Source organism: Homalodisca vitripennis, chromosome 1 (genome assembly GCF_021130785.1).
Source record: "Homalodisca vitripennis isolate AUS2020 chromosome 1, UT_GWSS_2.1, whole genome shotgun sequence".
Taxonomy (NCBI): domain Eukaryota; kingdom Metazoa; phylum Arthropoda; class Insecta; order Hemiptera; family Cicadellidae; genus Homalodisca; species Homalodisca vitripennis.
Window position 1 is genome coordinate 233,621,267 of NC_060207.1, and position 19,536 is coordinate 233,640,802.

Below are 19,536 nucleotides of genomic sequence, written 5' to 3' on the forward strand. Positions count from 1 at the left end.
TAGTAGATTCAATTGTACACCTAATGTGACAGTGAGATCATCTCTTCATCTAGATTACACTGGGTAACTGCTGGGTAAACAGACAGATCTCTTCTGTAATTAAATTTGATATCTAATTATTACATAGTATGTATATATTTTTGTTGATTTTTATGCATTTACTTTAATTTAAAATTCACTTTGTTATTAGTTTCAACATTCAATCTGCGTTATTTATAGAATATATACATATTAGGTAGGCTAAATATTCGGAAGATACATACATCTCCCATTGCCTACTAAGAACAACACAATAATTGTGATATCTTAAACAATTAATATGTGGGTCTCCTACATGAATTTGTGTGTATTAGTCCAGTCGTATTACCTGATTCAAAAAATAAATGTTTTCTTACAGTAAATTAATGGCACAATTTAGTCAAATACATCATAAATAAATTTTTTAAAAACATTCCGAACCAAAATCGTCTATTAGGGGGTATAGGAGGGGTGGTTTTTAGGGGTGAAATGGTTTTTTGAAATTTGTGACTAAACAATGCATCCATATTGAAAAAAGTCAAATGAAAAGGTTTCAAGTGGAATTTTATTATAACGTCTGAATATTTCTTAATGAAAAAATAGAGTATTTTTAGAATAACACAAAGTATATTTGATCAAACTTTCAGCTCAATCGAACCATTTTTGTAAAAGAAAAAAAAATTAAAAACCAAAAAAAACTGTTTTTTGGATTTTTTTTTTTAATTTTTGTGGTTAGGGAAAAAATTATTACTACATAAGTTGTAGATTTTTTTATTTCCAACAACCATTTCATTTGACTTTTTTCAATAGGATGCATTGTTTAGTCACAAATTGCAAAAAAACCATTTTCACCCCTAAAAACCACCCCACCTATACACCCTAATAGACGATTTTGGTTCGGAATGTTTTTTTTTTTATGATGTATTTGACTAAATTGTGCCATTAGTTTGCTGTAAAAAAACATTTATTTATTTGACCATTTTTGAACTGCTATTTCTCCTGGACTATATGTGATTATTGTAATCAACTTTATAATATGGATTTTCAATCATCAATAATAAGTAACGTTGATGCTTGTTCCATTACGTGTTGTAAAACCGCGCAATTCACGCAATTAATCACTAAAATGTCTGTATGAATCCACATACTCACAGTTACCACTAACGAGTATGACAAGCCCGTAGTGCTCTCGGCAGACAAAGAGCAGTATGACAACAACCACGTAATGTACACCAGTAATTAACCCGCTTTTAGAATTACTTACATTTCTAGTGTTTCTCTTATGACGTAGTTAATGTTAAATTGTTACACTACAACTTTTCGCTAGGACTGCCACATAGTCTGACTGTTACCTCCTACCGATACTGGTAACGCCTGATGGCTACACACGGTCTGAAAGGTTCGGTCTAATGTTGACGTGTTGTAGTACAACTTTTCGCTAGGACTGCCACATAGTCTGACTGTTACCTCCTACCGATACTGGTAGCTCCTGATGGCTACACACGGTCTGAAAGGTTCGGTCTAATGTTGACGTGTTGTAGTACAACTTTTCGCTAGGACTGCCACATAGTCTGACTGTTACCTCCTACCGATACTGGTAGCGCCTGATGGCTACACACGGTCTGAAAGGTTCGGTCTAATGTTGACGTGTTGTAGTACAACTTTTCGCTAGGACTGCCACATAGTCTGACTGTTACCTCCTACCGATACTGGTAGCGCCTGATGGCTACACACGGTCTGAAAGGTTCGGTCTAATGTTGACGTGTTGTAGTACAACTTTTCGCTAGGACTGCCACATAGTCTGACTGTTACCTCCTACCGATACTGGTAGCGCCTGATGGCTACACACGGTCTGAAAGGTTCGGTCTAATGTTGACGTGTTGTAGTACAACTTTTCGCTAGGACTGCCACATAGTCTGACTGTTACCTCCTACCGATACTGGTAGCGCCTGATGGCTACACACGGTCTGAAAGGTTCGGTCTAATGTTGACGTGTTGTAGTACAACTTTTCGCTAGGACTGCCACATAGTCTGACTGTTACCTCCTACCGATACTGGTAGCTCCTGATGGCTACACACGGTCTGAAAGGTTCGGTCTAATGTTGACGTGTTGTAGTACAACTTTTCGCTAGGACTGCCACATAGTCTGACTGTTACCTTCCTACCGATACTGGTAGCGCCTGATGGCTACACACGGTCTGAAAGGTTCGGTCTAATGTTGACGTGTTGTAGTACAACTTTTCGCTAGGACTGCCACATAGTCTGACTGTTACCTCCTACCGATACTGGTAACGCCTGATGGCTACACACGGTCTGAAAGGTTCGGTCTAATGTTGACGTGTTGTAGTACAACTTTTCGCTAGGACTGCCACATAGTCTGACTGTTACCTCCTACCGATACTGGTAGCCTGATGGCTACACACGGTCTGAAAGGTTCGGTCTAATGTTGACGTGTTGTAGTACAACTTTTCGCTAGGACTGCCACATAGTCTGACTGTTACCTCCTACCGATACTGGTAGCTCCTGATGGCTACACACGGTCTGAAAGGTTCGGTCTAATGTTGACGTGTTGTAGTACAACTTTTCGCTAGGACTGCCACATAGTCTGACTGTTACCTCCTACCGATACTGGTAGCTCCTGATGGCTACACACGGTCTGAAAGGTTCGGTCTAATGTTGACGTGTTGTAGTACAACTTTTCGCTAGGACTGCCACATAGTCTGACTGTTACCTCCTACCGATACTGGTAGCTCCTGATGGCTACACACGGTCTGAAAGGTTCGGTCTAATGTTGACGTGTTGTAGTACAACTTTTCGCTAGGACTGCCACATAGTCTGACTGTTACCTCCTACCGATACTGGTAGCTCCTGATGGCTACACACGGTCTGAAAGGTTCGGTCTAATGTTGACGTGTTGTAGTACAACTTTTCGCTAGGACTGCCACATAGTCTGACTGTTACCTCCTACCGATACTGGTAGCTCCTGATGGCTACACACGGTCTGAAAGGTTCGGTCTAATGTTGACGTGTTGTAGTACAACTTTTCGCTAGGACTGCCACATAGTCTGACTGTTACCTCCTACCGATACTGGTAGCTCCTGATGGCTACACACGGTCTGAAAGGTTCGGTCTAATGTTGACGTGTTGTAGTACAACTTTTCGCTAGGACTGCCACATAGTCTGACTGTTACCTCCTACCGATACTGGTAGCGCCTGATGGCTACACACGGTCTGAAAGGTTCGGTCTAATGTTGACGTGTTGTAGTACAACTTTTCGCTAGGACTGCCACATAGTCTGACTGTTACCTCCTACCGATACTGGTAGCTCCTGATGGCTACACACGGTCTGAAAGGTTCGGTCTAATGTTGACGTGTTGTAGTACAACTTTTCGCTAGGACTGCCACATAGTCTGACTGTTACCTCCTACCGATACTGGTAGCGCCTGATGGCTACACACGGTCTGAAAGGTTCGGTCTAATGTTGACGTGTTGTAGTACAACTTTTCGCTAGGACTGCCACATAGTCTGACTGTTACCTCCTACCGATACTGGTAACGCCTGATGGCTACACACGGTCTGAAAGGTTCGGTCTAATGTTGACGTGTTGTAGTACAACTTTTCGCTAGGACTGCCACATAGTCTGACTGTTACCTCCTACCGATACTGGTAGCGCCTGATGGCTACACACGGTCTGAAAGGTTCGGTCTAATGTTGACGTGTTGTAGTACAACTTTTCGCTAGGACTGCCACATAGTCTGACTGTTACCTCCTACCGATACTGGTAGCGCCTGATGGCTACACACGGTCTGAAAGGTTCGGTCTAATGTTGACGTGTTGTAGTACAACTTTTCGCTAGGACTGCCACATAGTCTGACTGTTACCTCCTACCGATACTGGTAGCGCCTGATGGCTACACACGGTCTGAAAGGTTCGGTCTAATGTTGACGTGTTGTAGTACAACTTTTCGCTAGGACTGCCACATAGTCTGACTGTTACCTCCTACCGATACTGGTAGCTCCTGATGGCTACACACGGTCTGAAAGGTTCGGTCTAATGTTGACGTGTTGTAGTACAACTTTTTACGGAGCTGCTGCAGAGCCGCTCTGTGGCCCCCAATCGGTGCAAGTAGTGTCTAGTGGCTGCCACACGCTCTACACGGTATATGCTTACACAATTGCATTTTATTTTTATTTATTTTGTAACACATGATTTTACAGTATCATGGCCCCACCAAGACAACATGACTTATCGGTGAGGTCCATAATGAAACTTAAAAAAGCAAGATACAAAATTCCATTACAGTTTCATCAATGATTTGTTTTGCTCAGTTTAGTTCATGCTTTTACAGAAAAATGTTATGATGCTCTTTGTGTGGCTGTGTTGCTTCTATAACTCCAGATTTTTTAAATATTGGCATTTTATATAACATTATGGGGATAATACCTAAATTATCCAGAGTATAAATAGATTGTAAATTATATAACTGGATAACAATATATAAAATATCGCCCATCAACAAATAGCATTCTATAAATAGTTAAATATAAGCAATAAATCTCTAAACATTCAACAACATTAAAAAAATATTATTAAATAACAATGAAATATCAAACAACAACAATTATAAATATATAACATTATATGCATCTTAGTTTTTAACAAAATCTGGTTGACCGCTGAAATAACTAAAATTTACCCACTCATTCACTTTATTTGTCTGTGCATGTGCGTCTGCGCGCGCGCGCGGTGTGTGTGTGTGTGTGTGTGTGTGTGTGTGTGTGTGTGTGTGTGTGTGTGTGTGTGTGTGTGTGTGTGTGTGTGTGTGTGTGTTTAAATGTTAGTCTAGATGTAGCCTAAGACATCTAATTAATAATGAAGTGTTCTAGTACTAATTTTGGTTGAGACTGCCATCGGGTATGGTGCAAACACATTTAACAACATTTAAAATATACGAATACGTAACTATTTTTGAATAGCTCAGGTGTTTATTTTAAGCGAATTTGACCTTTTCTTACGATACAAATTGAACTGTGTGCTTTTAAACAGAAAAATTCAATAAGTTAAATAATACATGATGACATTAAAATCCTATAGGAACTATAATTTTAGAATATTATATACATACTATAGTCCTGATGGCGGAATTTCGGAGTCTTTTCATATTTTTGTTTCATATTATGTGTATATTGTCTAATTATTTCTGAGTACATTGATATCAAATAGACGACTTTTCATACTTAGGTAAAAAATTAATTTTTGACTTTGTATACACGGGGTGGAGTTTGTCCGTTCGTGGCAAATTTATATAGTACTGCACATTGCAGTAGGCCTAGATCAAATTCTTACTCCCCCAAGTAGATAAGTTGGCTAAACTGCAGTTAAGACGTTTTATAATGCTATAGCCAGCTGCTCAAGTAAACAATATTTTGTTCTCAAACATTAGTGTTTATTTACATATTGCTTTAGACGCGAATTCCAAAAAATTATTTTGTTAGGTTAGACACATTAAAAAATGGACTGTATGATTCTGTAATAAGTTATAATGAGAGGGTTTTAGGAAACGTGAAAGTGATACAAGAAATATTTGGGAGATCTGGTGCAGACTGTATTATTGAAATAAGCCTTCAAGATTTGACACGTATGCGTGAAGCTGAAAAGGCTATAAAGGAAATTAAAAAAGGACGAGGGGAGCCAGATTAAATATATATATATTTATATATATATATATATATATATATATATATATATATATAATTGTAGAAAATGAGTAAGTATCTGATGATCCAGACTATGGATATGAAGATCACTAATGTAAGTTAACATAAATTTTTGTTGTTTTTGTAAGTCTATAATCAATATATTTTTATTATTTAGTTACCAACCAATATTTTGCATTTGTATACTTATTAGTTATTGCTACTACAAAAAAATCGGCCTATGTCTAAGTGTCTGTAGCGTAAAAAGTGCAAAACCTAGCAACGAGAAGGTCAGGTTGGAATTACTCATTCGGATAAAAACAATCAATCTATCGATAAAAACAACTGGATAACGAGTGCTAGCCACTTATTAAAGACTACCCCACCTTTCACATCTTTTATCTATATTTTTCAAGCACTAGAGAAGCCCAAGATTAAATTTAATGAAGTTTTATTCATTAGTTTCTGAGAGAATTTAACAACGGTGAGATAGGCTCTGACAGGTCCCCTTAAAGTGTATGTAGCGTAAAAAGTGTAAAACCTAGCAACGAGGAGATCAGGTCGGAATTATTCATTCGGATAAAAACTACAAACTATTCGATAAAACCAACCGAATGACGAATGCAAGTCGCCTATTAAGGTCTACCCTTCCGTTCATATTAAGCACTAGAGCAGTCCCAAAGTAAATTTAATGACAGGTCCCCTTAAAGTGTCTGTAGCGTAAAAAGTGCAAAACCGTAGCAACGAGGAGGTCAGGTCGGAATTATTTATTCGGATAAAAACAATCAATTTATCGTTAAAAACAACCGAATAACGAGTAAAGGTCGTTTATTAAGGCCTATCCTTCCTTTTATATTTATTTTTCAAGCTTTAGAGCAGCCCCAGATTAAAAGTTAATTAAGTTTTATTCTATAGTTTCTAAGAGAATTTAATAATGGTGAGATAGGTGTTGACAGGTCACCTTAAAGTGTCTGTAACGTAAAAAGTGCAAAGCCCGTAGCAAAGAGGGGGTCAGGTCGAAGGTTTATGACAAAGCAGGGAGTGAGTAATTAAAAATCACGACGAGCGCGGTGGTGACAGTGATAGTGACAATGGACGGCCGTTGGACGCGCGTTGGCGCCGCGAATAAACAATCGACTTTATGTCACATGTCGCAACAATGGGCCAAGTTTTTCCGGAAATCTGAAATAGCAATCTGTTTCATTGTTGATGAAAAACAATGTTGTCTTTATTGTTTGCTTTGTGTCCGTCTTTAATGACGCGTACGCGCTGAATAATGGCGCTGCCGCTGTAAAGCCAGGCAGAAACAAAGGAAAGTGAGTTCACCGGATCGACCATTGTCCCCTACTATGAACCGTGTAAAACCTGTTCCTCTATAAAACTGTTGAATCATGTTGCAGATACAATTACCACGAATACGTATTTTTTCTTACTTGATAGGTGTATGTATACCTATCTGAAATTAAACGTAAAAACAGTTTTTTTAGTGAATAAGAAGAAAAACGATACTGGCAATCCATGGGTTATGGTCCATTTTATACAGAAATAAGAAAAGTATTTAGAAAACATATTGACATGAACATTAAATTTTGCACAAGGAATAAGATAAATAATGTAATTGAAAAACCAAAAACAAAATAAAATGTTAGATTAAAATAAAAGTGGAATTTAAAACATTAACTGTGAATATTGTGATAAAATTTAAATTGGTCAGACAAAAAGAAGCATAAAAATATTTAAAGAACACGAAATTTATTTTAAACACGGATATACTCAAAAATCAGCTATTGCTAAACTTGCATTAGAAACAAATCACACCTTTAAAAACAGTATTAAAACAAATCCATAAACAAGAAAAACTCGGCGCTTATGAAATTAGAAATCCAAAAAAGCTAAATTTTAGATGAAAATAAAAGTAGAATTTAGAAAATTAACTGTGATGATTGTGATGAGATATACATTGTCCAGACAAAAAGAGCCATAAAGATTTAAAGAACACAAAAGATATTATAAATACGGACAAATTAAAAAATCAGCTATTGCCAAACATGCATTAGAAACAAATTATGCCTTTAAAAACATTATTAAAATAAATCCATAAACAAGAAGAACTCGAAAATATTATACCCATGAAACATTTTATACCTAAAGATAAAATATTAAACAATGATTTTGAACCGATTCAAAATTCACTATTCCTTTAAAATATAACTAAATTCTTTTGACCCAAACTTTTATACATATATTATTTATCTATCTTTATTGTACCTTTATCTATACAAATTTGGTATTAAGCTTTAATCAGTTCATAATTATTTTAAATTGTAAAATATATTTATACTACTTCTAATTGTAGATTCAAACCTGAGGATGGCATCTTTGATATCGAAAGGCCTCGTGTGAAAATATTAAAATTATTGGATAATTGTGAGTTTTCTTTCATTAAAATAATAGAAAATAGTTTTTTCCAATAAGAAGAGCTCCTCCTTCTATAAGGAACTTATGACTTCCATTCTTTGATAAACACCTTAACAGGTTGAATATCAAGAAATAATTTTATTTTGCTAGTTATTTACTGCCACAAGTATCATATCTGACTCTCCAGATCACTACTGAATCGTATTCACTGAGAGTTTAGGTTACTCGCTGTTTTGTTTCTTATGGTTTCGTCTTATTTGTATTAATGGTTTTTAACTCCTAAAATATAGTATTATGGTAATGATTTGATCATAAATGCCTTAAAAACATAAAATAATACAAATCGAGTGGTATTATTAATAGTTTTCAAAACTTCAAAACGGATGCTTTGGATCTGGTACACTTATACAAAATTCCGTCACGGACCGGAATTCATACTTTTTTAAATTTCTAAGAATCTTAAAACTTTCAAAGCGGTTAACTCATTGATGTAACCGGCTGTAGCTTGAAGGTCACAAAGTCATAACGAGCTTTATAAGCTTATAATATCTCAATTCCCGTTAGGCAAAGTACCTTCTCCATTATGTACAGATATTAGGCTTCCTGCAGATTATGCATGTGCTTGTAACTATCGAGGCATAAATTAAAGTGGCATATAGACAATCCTCTTCTCGTTAGACTAATGTATAGGTATATTAGGATTCCTGCAGATTGCACGTGGACTCCTAAACATCTAGGCACAGATTAAAGTGACAGATTGAAAATGCCAACCTCTTATTTCTCGTTAGACTAATGTGCATATATTGGGCTTCCTGCAGTTTGCATATGGGCTCCTAACTATCTAAGCATAGATTAAAGTGACAGATTGAAAAAATGCCAACCTCTTATTTCTCGTTAGACTAATGTGCATATATTAGGCTTCCTGCAGTTTGCATATGGGCTCCTAACTATCTAGGCATAGATTAAAGTGACAGATTGAAAATGCCAACCTCTTATTTCTCGTTAGACTAATGTGCATATATTAGGCTTCCTGCAGCTTGCACATGGGCTCCTAACTATCTAGGCATAGATTAAAGTGACAGATTGAAAATGCCACCTCTTATTTCTCGTTAGACTAATGTGCATATATTGGGCTTCCTGCAGTTTGCATATGGGCTCCTAACTATCTAAGCATAGATTAAAGTGACAGATTGAAAATGCCAACCTCTTATTTCTCGTTAGAACTAATGTGCATATATTAGGCTTCCTGCAGTTTGCACATGGGCTCACTAACTATCTAGGCATAGATTAAAGTGACAGATTGAAAAATGCCAACCTCTTATTTCTCGTTAGACTAATGTGCATATATTGGGCTTCCTGCAGTTCTGCATATGGGCTTCCTAAACTATCTAAGCATAGATTAAAGTGACAGATTGAAAATTGCCAACCTCTTATTTCTCGTTAGACTAATGTGCATATATTAGGCTTCCTGCAGTTTGCATATGGGCTCCTAACTATCTAGGCACAGATTAAAGTGACAGATGACAATGCCAACCTCTTATTTCTCGTTAGAATAATGTGCATATATTAGGCTTCCTGCAGTTTGCACATGGGCTCCTAACTATCTAGGCATAGATTAAAGTGACAGATTGAGAATGCCAACCTCTTATTTCTCGTTAGAACTAATGTGCATATATTGGGCTTCCTGCAGTTTTGCATATGGGCTCCTAACTATTAAAGCATAGATTAAAGTGACAGATTGAAAATGCCAACCTCTTATTTCTCGTTAGAATAATGTGCATATATTAGGCTTTCCTGCAGTTTGCACATGGGCTCCTAACTATCTAGGCATAGATTAAAGTGACAGATTGAAAATGCCAACCTCTTATTTCTCGTTAGACTAATGTGCATATATTGGGCTTCCTGCAGTTTGCATATGGGGGACTCCTAACTATCTAGGCATAGATTAAAGTGACAGATTTGAAAATGCCAACCTCTTATTTCTCGTTTAGACTAATGTGCATATATTAGGCTTCCTGCAGTTTGCATATGGGCTCCTAACTATCTAGGCACAGATTAAAGTGACAGACTGAAAATGCCAACCTCTTATTTCTCGTTAGACTAATGTGTATATATTAGGCTTCTGCAGTTTGCATATGGGCTCCTAACTATCTAGGCACAGATTAAAGAGATAGATTTGACAATTCCAACCTCGTACTTCTCGTTAGACTAATTTACAGATATTAGGCTCGCTGCATATTGCATATGGACTCCTAACCACCAAGGAATCGGTTATAGCGGCTGAGTACAAAGTCGATATCTAGTTCTAATAAAGAATAACTACCGCTATTTAACCTGAACCTCCGGTATTATTTGATTATTAGCATTATGGCCAAAAATAACAAACGAAGTTTGTGAAATAGAGCAACCAAACCGCATCAACATAGATACCCGAAAGTCCTTTGGCCAGTGTTTTGAGAGATATCATAAATGCATTTGAATTGAAGAATATACTGAATATAAAGAATATACTTTATATTAATAACACCTTTACCTCTGATCTCAAATGAAACTAAATGAAAAAGTGTCTATTATAAAGGCTAAGTTAGGCCGTATAAAAGTCCTCTCTACCATTTAACCCCTAATCACTAATATAGAAAATAAAATATAATCATTCTTACTACAAAATTAAAACTAAAAATTGCACCCTATAACTATATTACATACTGGGTCTAAGAGATTTACAATAAATGATCTATATTATATTATGTTTATACACAAAACTCAATATGTCTCTCTTATTACAAATGATAATGATCCTATCAACATTTCCATTCCTTATTGGTTCAATTTACACGCAGTTACTCAAGTAACACCTCAAGAACCGCAAACTGTCCCTCGAGCCCGCAGAAGAAGGATCTGTCTAACTTCAACCCCTAAAAGATCGCGCTTATCAATATTTTGATGTTATCTGGGAGAGAGTTCCAAAAAGGACATGTGGAAACAGTGAAAAATTTATCATAAAAGGCTGCCCAGTGTATTGGAATTGCAAATGAAGATGTATCCCTTTGAGTTCTGCGTGCTCTAATAACGGATATAAAACAAAATTTTGGGCCTCATAGCTGGACAGCCATTGCGAATTATTACGTGCAACAGACGAAGGAGATGAAGATCTCAAAGTTATTTGGATTTTAACAGTGATAATTGCTCTAAAATAAGGAGTTGAAGATGAACCGAACACAATGATTCTGAGGACGCTGAATTTCTTAGAAAGGTCAACCGTCATATCATTGATCACCACGTCACCGTAATTGAAGTAGGCAAAACTAGAGCCTTCACCGGCATTCCTCTGACAACCAGCGGCAACAATTGAGCAAATCGCTTGAGGCAAAAAAATAAGTTAACTTGATTAGTCATCCCTTTGAGAATTTAAGGGAAAGTCTAAAACAAAACTCATCTAACTGAAGTGTACTGTAGAAAGTTCCAAAAGTCTCTGAAACGGTTTTTGTGTAAAAGAATGTCAAACGTCTCTTATCTTCTGTCAGTACCAAACCTGACTGACCTATGACTGTCGAGGATCACCGGTTTTGCCGTATTCGGTAGAGGCATGTCTATAATAGCGGCTCCATATCTCACGCTTGTGGAAGTGCCGCGGCAGGTTCTCGTCGGCAACCTACTTTTATTCCAAAAGAATTTAGCCTAAATCTCTGCATATATTCTTTATATTAGGACGAATGCATGTATATCATGTTATATTACTAGCTGTTCCTTTTAATGTCAGGATATGCATATTATATACTGTTATGTCATAAGCAAACAACATATAATATACTTTTCATTACGTGAGAGAGATTTTCCAGACAGTGGAATGTCCAAGTAGCCGGAATATTCCAAAGACTGGTATACTTCCTGGTATCCAGGAGGTCCTTCCTGGTATCTTCCTGTGCCTAGAAGGATTTACAGGCTAAAATCTGGCCTAATAAATGTCAATACGATTTTAAAGGATGAAATCTGCTAGAAGCTTTGACCTTTTAAAGAAAGAAAACTTCTAGTTGCAGGAAATCTGTAAAGGGCGCAAACTTGCAGAGGCAAACTTTTCCAGGAACGGAAATTCTCAGTTGAGAAGCCTCCAATCTTCCAGTCCCTAGTAGGTTTTACAGGCTAAAATCTGGCCTAATAAAGGCTAAAAGCTTTTAGACTTATGGAGCCAGATACTACGAGTGGCCAAAAACTCTGAGTCCAGACGTTTTTAAGAATGGAATCTGCTAGAAGTTTTGACCTTTTAAAAGGAGAAAACTTCTAGTTTCAGGAATTTCTAAAGGACGCGAACTTGTTGAGGAATAGTTTTTCAGGAACAAAATTTTTTGTTGAGAAGCCTCTAGATGCATATAACTTAGAGACTGGAATCTGCCAGGAGCAAAAACCTTCTAGAAGTCGAAATGAGGTCCAGGAACTTCTAGAGATAATATTAGAATCCAACCAGGTTTCCTAAGAAACTATTTATTGATCTCTCAAGGGGAAGCTTGAGAGGGTTCATAAAATAAAATTGTTTAAGGGAATAAAATTGGCTGAGCGATACAACTATACATTTATTCAACGCTTACAATTGATCTGGGAATCGGATTTATAAAATTTATATGCCATAAATTTTGTCTGAACTACCCAAGCATAATTTTAGACATATAATTAGTTCCGCATGATAACACTTGTAGCACACGTAGATTGACCTGTACTGTGGTTTCCATCCAGCAACTCATAAACCATTTTTCGTTCTTTCTATTGACGTTTTTACTTTTATTCAAATCACCAACATGTTGTTTTATTTACTATAGCTAATCATTAAGTCAGCTAATCTGTTTTTGAGGCTTAAAATGAATACATTTATAATTCAAAATTTTAGTAATATTTTTAATAAATGCATTATTATTTTATTGGAGCTAATTTAATAATGTAGAAATAAAAAAATCTTTATTGTGGAAAATTTGTAATTACATAATAAATGGGTGTGTAATGTTTGGATTGTATATAGTTTTCTTTGTATAAACAGAACTCTAATTGTATAGTTTTTATTGGTCCCTATTTTTATCTGACTGGTCGTGTTCTTTCTTAGAATGCTTTTTCGTAAAAGATTCTACAAATGAGTTTACATAAAACATCACTTCTTACATCTTGGGCATCGTACTTTACATCACTAATTATGCCCAAGAACATCCACAATATTATACATAAAGTATGGTAAATGTTTATTGACTTTATTTATAACAATCCTTAAGTGTATTAAACAATGGCCATAGTTTAAACAGGTATTTTTAACCATCAAAGGCTTAGTCGATAATATTAATTTCTCACAATAAAAAGCTTATTTTGAACTTCTGAAGTCGTCGCCTGATTCTGTTCGCTCATTCTTGTGACATAGTCGCGAGTGTTACGTGGGTGTGATACAGCGATAGGCTAGCGAGGACCTCTGCATGCTTGAGTACGTTACCGTATATAAAAACACCAAATAGATAAAAAAACTATATTGCCAAATAATACATTAAAGAAGCAAATTGTCGATATATCCTCCAATATTAAAAAACAAATTACTTAATGACCTCAAAAAAAGAACCACCTGAGTAACAAGCTACTTACATTCTTGCTATTAGATTATCTTGAAGAGGAGATAGGAAAAGTTTTATTGTTCTCAAAATCACTTAAATGAAACACTGTAGTGGAGCTCACCTTTAAAATCATTGAGTACAGTATGTGGTTCAAGTGAACATTCTCTGGTCAAATGTGTTGGATTTTGTTCAAATGGGCTAAAAGCTGTCAGAAAAATTGACAGCGCGAACAGTAAAAGTAATGAAAGTTATTCCTGAATGTCGAAATACATGTTGTATCATCCACCGAGAAGCATTAGCTGCTAACTGTATGCTTGGTCTAAGTGTGCTGGCTTTTGTAGAGATGGACCGAAAGTTGAGAGTAAAATCGACAGTGCCAGCAGCAAAAGTAAAAAAAGTTGTTCCTGAATGTAGAAATACATGTTTTATCTTCCTCTGAGAAGCATAAGCTTCTAAATGTATACCTGGTCTAAGCGTGCTGTTTTTTGTTCACAGGGGCCAATCGCTGTGAATAAAATCGACAGCGCCAGCAACAAAGTGATGAAAGTTGTTCCTGAATGTCGAAATACACGTTGTATCATCCACAGAGAAGCATTAGCTGCTAACAGTATGTCTGGTCTAAGTGTGTTGGTTTGTGTTCAGATGGGCCGAAAGCTGTGAGTAACATCGACAGCGCCAGCAGCAAAAGTAATGAAAGTTGTTCCTGAATGTCGAAATACACGTTGTATCATCCACAGAGAAGCATTAGCTGCTAACTGTATGCCTGGACTAAGTTTGCTTGGTTTGTGTTCAGATGGGCCGAAAGCTGTGAGTAACATCGACAACGCCAGCAACAAAAGTAATGAAAAGTGATTCCTGAATGTCGAAATACACGTTGTATCATCCACAGAGAAGCATTAGCTGCTAACTGTATGCCTGTTCTAAGTTTGCTTGTTTTTGTTCAGATGGGCCAAAAACTGAAAGTAAACTCGACATCGCCAGCAACAGAAGTAATGAAAGTGATTCCTGAATGTCGAAATACACTTTCTATAATTGTAGTAGGTACCCATCTGTCAGTAGTTTAATTGAAATAAAAATGCATACTTCACTGACAGCTAATAGGTTTCTAAAAAATATAGTTTTATTTGTAAGTAAACAAAATCGTACTTAAAACTTAGTGTTGCCCAGTTGCTATAGGGTTGACAACCCCAAATATATAGTAATATAGTAGATTTAAAACTATATAGAATTTAAAAAATAAGCATTTAAGACGTTTTGCAACTTTTAAACTGCCACAGGTCCCATTAGAAAGTGATAAAACACTGCTGACTAAATTTTTAAAAATGTATCTACACGAACAAAAGTTCCATATTTCTATATATCATAGTCTGAAAGTGACTATAAAAATTATTTGGAGAAAGTTAATGGTAAGTTTCTGATTATGATAAAATACATATAAGGTATTTTCCTTATTACTAGAAATTCCTTAATTTGAAACTCTGTAAATATGACGCTAGTCACTATCAATGTTATGGGAAACAAAATATTGTTCGTTACTTATTAATATTAAATATTGGTACATTACTACTGCGATAACTATACAATAGTTGTTATGAGAAGGCGAAATGTAACGTAGTTATCTTATAAACTTAAAAATGAAAACAGAAGTGTTATGACAAAAACAGTCAACGTGACAATGTACAGAAACGTTGTTAAATCGAACGTTACTTATTATTGCGCCTCAAGAAGTAAAGAACAAAGTGAAGTTCACAATCACATCTATCAATCTCCCGAGGTTTAAGAGCTTTCACCTCCTGGCATTTCAAACTTCAATCCAAAATCCCAACTCAGGTAGAAATGTCAAGAGCGAAAGTGAGATCCATCGTCACTGGCACAAGGGACTGCGTATATCCAATAGTAGAGATTCTTCTCGCCACTTAGGCCCGTTTCCATTCACTGCAATCTTATAAATCTCAAGAACTAGTCAATAAAAATTTCGTTCTGACGTTTTCCGCATAGACCTAAATACATATAATTATTTAACGATTTTGCCCACTTTTCTAAAACTTTTCATTAACCTCTACAGCCAGTTACATACCTGACTATTAGACCTGTAGGTCAAGAGTTTCACTATCAGTTAACGCTCAGCATTAATGATTGAAGTCGTTTTAAAATTTGTCTTTTTTCTAATTATTATGTAGATATTATTAATATTAATCTGATTGATTTTCTAATTACTCTGTACTATATCCTCACAAAAACAGCTCTAAACCATACGAATGAGAAACTAACACTTATAAAGGTTCAAATGAGAAAATCCGAAATACATTTACCCCAGACATTGATAACACAGAATTGAATGGTAAATTAATGACGATTTTCCGAATATCTATCAAGAACGGTGACAATGTAAAAATATAAAACACTCAATTAATTACAAATTACATTTGCTAACATCTTTAGGAACGATAAGTGATACCAAGACCAACGTTTTCTCTTGATTTATTTTAAAAAAATCTACACATGGTACCAAAGTATAACGTAACTGATTTAACTAAAACCAAACAAATTGATATCAACTTTTTCCAGGACGTTTGGTTTTGCTTTATTATTTAATTTGTGGAAAGCCTTTTAATATGATATTTATACACTGTTTGTACTTCAAATTAGATCACTTAAGTTTGCAAGTATCAAAATAAAATTTTTACAAATCCTAAATAACATTGTAATCTATGTAACGTACGTACATGTAAATGAGAACATGAAAAATGTATATGAAACAATAAAATTCTAAAAAAAATATTCGGTTCGTTTTCGAGAAAAGTTTATACTTTCATTATTTAAGTTCACAAGCATCAAGTGTGTAAGTAGCTCGATGTAAGTAGCTTTTACATATAATAGGAAAATTTATACTGTATGTAACATGCGTACGTGTAAATTCGAACAGGAAAATGTATATGAAACAATATCATTCTAAAAAAAATAATTCAGTTCGCTTTCGAGAAAAAGTTTAATTAAAACAATTACCAAAAGTTTAAGTAATTATTAGTTAGTTTCAAACAAAGTTAACAAACTCTAAAACTCCTGTGATATTAAGTAAACAGTTGTAAGAGTAGTAGAAGCTACATTAAAAACAATATAAATAATTAGATGCTGGACAACTTTTTATCGAAAAAACTAGTAAAACCAGTCATTAAAGTCTTTTCACAACTCGATATACCGAGACGCAAAAAAAAACTAATTAAAATGATAGTAAAATAAAATAATGATTTGTATTGACCTGTGGGCGCGAAGTGAGAAGCAGATAAGGTCAGGAGAATCCCATGATAAGCCGGGGGCAACCACCTGTAATGTGTTCACACCTACAGTCACTAAGCTACTGCTAGACAGAAGAGAGAAGACTAGCTCTGGCAGCGCTGAAGGCTCGACTACCGCAGCGCGCGTAGCGGTGGCGACCACAACTACTGTAGTCTGGTTCAGTTATGAATGGAAGAGTTGTCCAGTGTTCTTCCACTTCTTCTATATGAAGGATGCATCCTATGCACTCGTGCAGCTTTGTTAAACTTGGATTTGTCTGGTGCCTTAAGATAGGACTTTGAATTTCAAGGTGGTATGTTGGTAAAATTGTTATACGCATGGTTTTCATCACGTGTTTGTCAACGTCAGACTCCAAGCCTTGATTACATTAGATTTCTTGAGGTTAAATTTGGCACTGTAAAGATTTTTTATCCACCACTGAGAAAAGCTTGGCACCGTTGAAGAACTTATCAATGGATATGGAATTATGAAAAAAACACGTTTCAATTGTACCGCATGACGATAACACATGGGGGTGGTGACTTCTGAGGTCGTAGTAATAAATACTAGAAATACAAAGTTTACTTATAAGTTCAGTTTAATTACGAAAACTTAAAAGCACCACTTTTAGATGGTAAAGGAAAAGTTATGTAATGCCACGTTGCTGCCAATTAGAATATAATAACTAAAAAGTATATCTTCTAGGTGGGCCTAAAATATCCAATGTTCTATTGAATTATGCGTACGACGTTTTACTTTACAAAACAATAATATTTCACTTCCCTTCGCAATAGGTAGACTCACAACCCGGGTGTCGGCGTCTTGGCACGAGACATTGAAGCTGTAGTCTAAGAACGGTTATTTCTAGAAGAGGAGTAGAGTTGGGAAGTGGTAGCCATCTATTCAAACAACATGTGAGATACTTCAGCTACGTAAACTCGCCTAAAACAAATTTGCGACGGTATTAGCCATTTAATGATACAAATTACTATTTATAACAACGTGCTCGTCGCCATAAGGACGACGCCACAACCTTTATCTATCTCCATCAAGCAAATAAAAGATCTTCAAGGGTAAGTTACTTTACTATTCACATCTCTACTTTACGTTATATTCATCTTATACGTTTGGCATCAAAGGGCTAATTTAATAATACGAAAAGATAAATTTTACTTACGGACAAAGCGCGCGAGGTCTGATCGGTTACGTAGTTGGGCTGCTACAAAGGGTTAGAAGAAAGAATTCATACGCGTGCCAATTAGGTAGTTACTCCGCCCAATAATTTTAGTTCCGGAACATTGGATGTAAAATAATATTATATTATACTGGCTGATTAGGTTGCGAAATTTACATTGTATGAAATTTAATTAACTAATTTACGGTACACAATATATCTTAACAATTAATGGGAATAAATGGCATTGCAACTATGAATATGTAAAAACGCATTTACCCACAATATGTGTATGAAATTACAGGATGACGTATAAATTCTCACTTATATTGTTATTACCTTAGTTTTGACAAACATCAGAATGTTAAGTATAGAAAAAGTATTTTCACCCCAACTGCTCCATGCATCAGGAAGTTGAAATTAATAGCACTTGTAACTTAAGAAGAAACAAAAAACCATATTTTTGTTTTTCAACAGCCCAATATCTTAAAAAGTGGGAATTTGAAATTGTGGTCAGTTCCAACAAAGATATAATTTTTTATATAAAGGATTAATATTTTTATATTTTGACTGTTTACCTAGATTTTTAAATCTGCTTATATGAGATTACAATACATTTATTGGATTTAAATGGTATTTTTCAGGATTTACTTCTTTCAGGCCGAAGCAATTTTTGAAATGATTTTGGTTGTGTTAAATCATATGTGCAGATAATGATTTCTCAGAATTTTACTGAACAGTATCAAACGAATGATTAGTTATTCTTACTCATATAAGATTATTTTGCCAATTTAATCTTTGGAACAAATTTGACAAGGATACGGTACTTAAATACATACCTTTGACTGGTAAGACTACTGCAGTCAAAAAGCGTCTTCTTCTGCGCTTGTATTCTATTTCGACTATAAAGTTAGGGTGAAAAATCTTAATTTTGGCTGTAATTACCCTTTTATAGACATATAATGTCCTAAATGGTATTCAAGATAATGTGTGGAAAAACCTATCTAGGCACATACACAAAGACATGAGCTGTTTAATAAACTGTCAGTTTTTATGATTATTTTAATTTTCTAAAAGGAAATACATGATTTCCGGCTCGCTTAATTTTCGAATTTATGAACACTAAAAATCAGAAAATGTGCAGTTACTGAATGCCCTTGCTTCCCAATGCCTCTTCGCTTTAACATCCTATTTCCTTGTTTCATTCCTGGAATTATATTGATATTTATAGTTATTACTTAATGAGTATAGTAAAAAAAATAAATAAAAAAAAATAAAAATAATAAAAAAAATTAATAAAAAATTGACGAAATCTCCTTTGATGATTTTCTGTAGTAAAAAATTACATTTATTGTCTAGCGTATTGAGTTGTAAT

The 19,536-nt window shown here is 35.3% G+C and overlaps 1 protein-coding gene across 1 annotated transcript in view; it reads right to left on the reverse strand.

Moving 5' to 3' along the window:
• Positions 1 to 17,081, reverse strand: part of LOC124353146 (serine proteinase stubble) — a 101,040-nt gene extending 83,959 nt beyond the window's left edge. Inside the window, exon 1 of the mRNA XM_046803007.1 lies at positions 16,971 to 17,081. The gene's annotated coding sequence lies outside the window, so the exon portion shown is untranslated. The remainder of the gene's footprint in view (positions 1 to 16,970) is intronic.
• Positions 17,082 to 19,536: the final 2,455 nt, after the last annotated feature.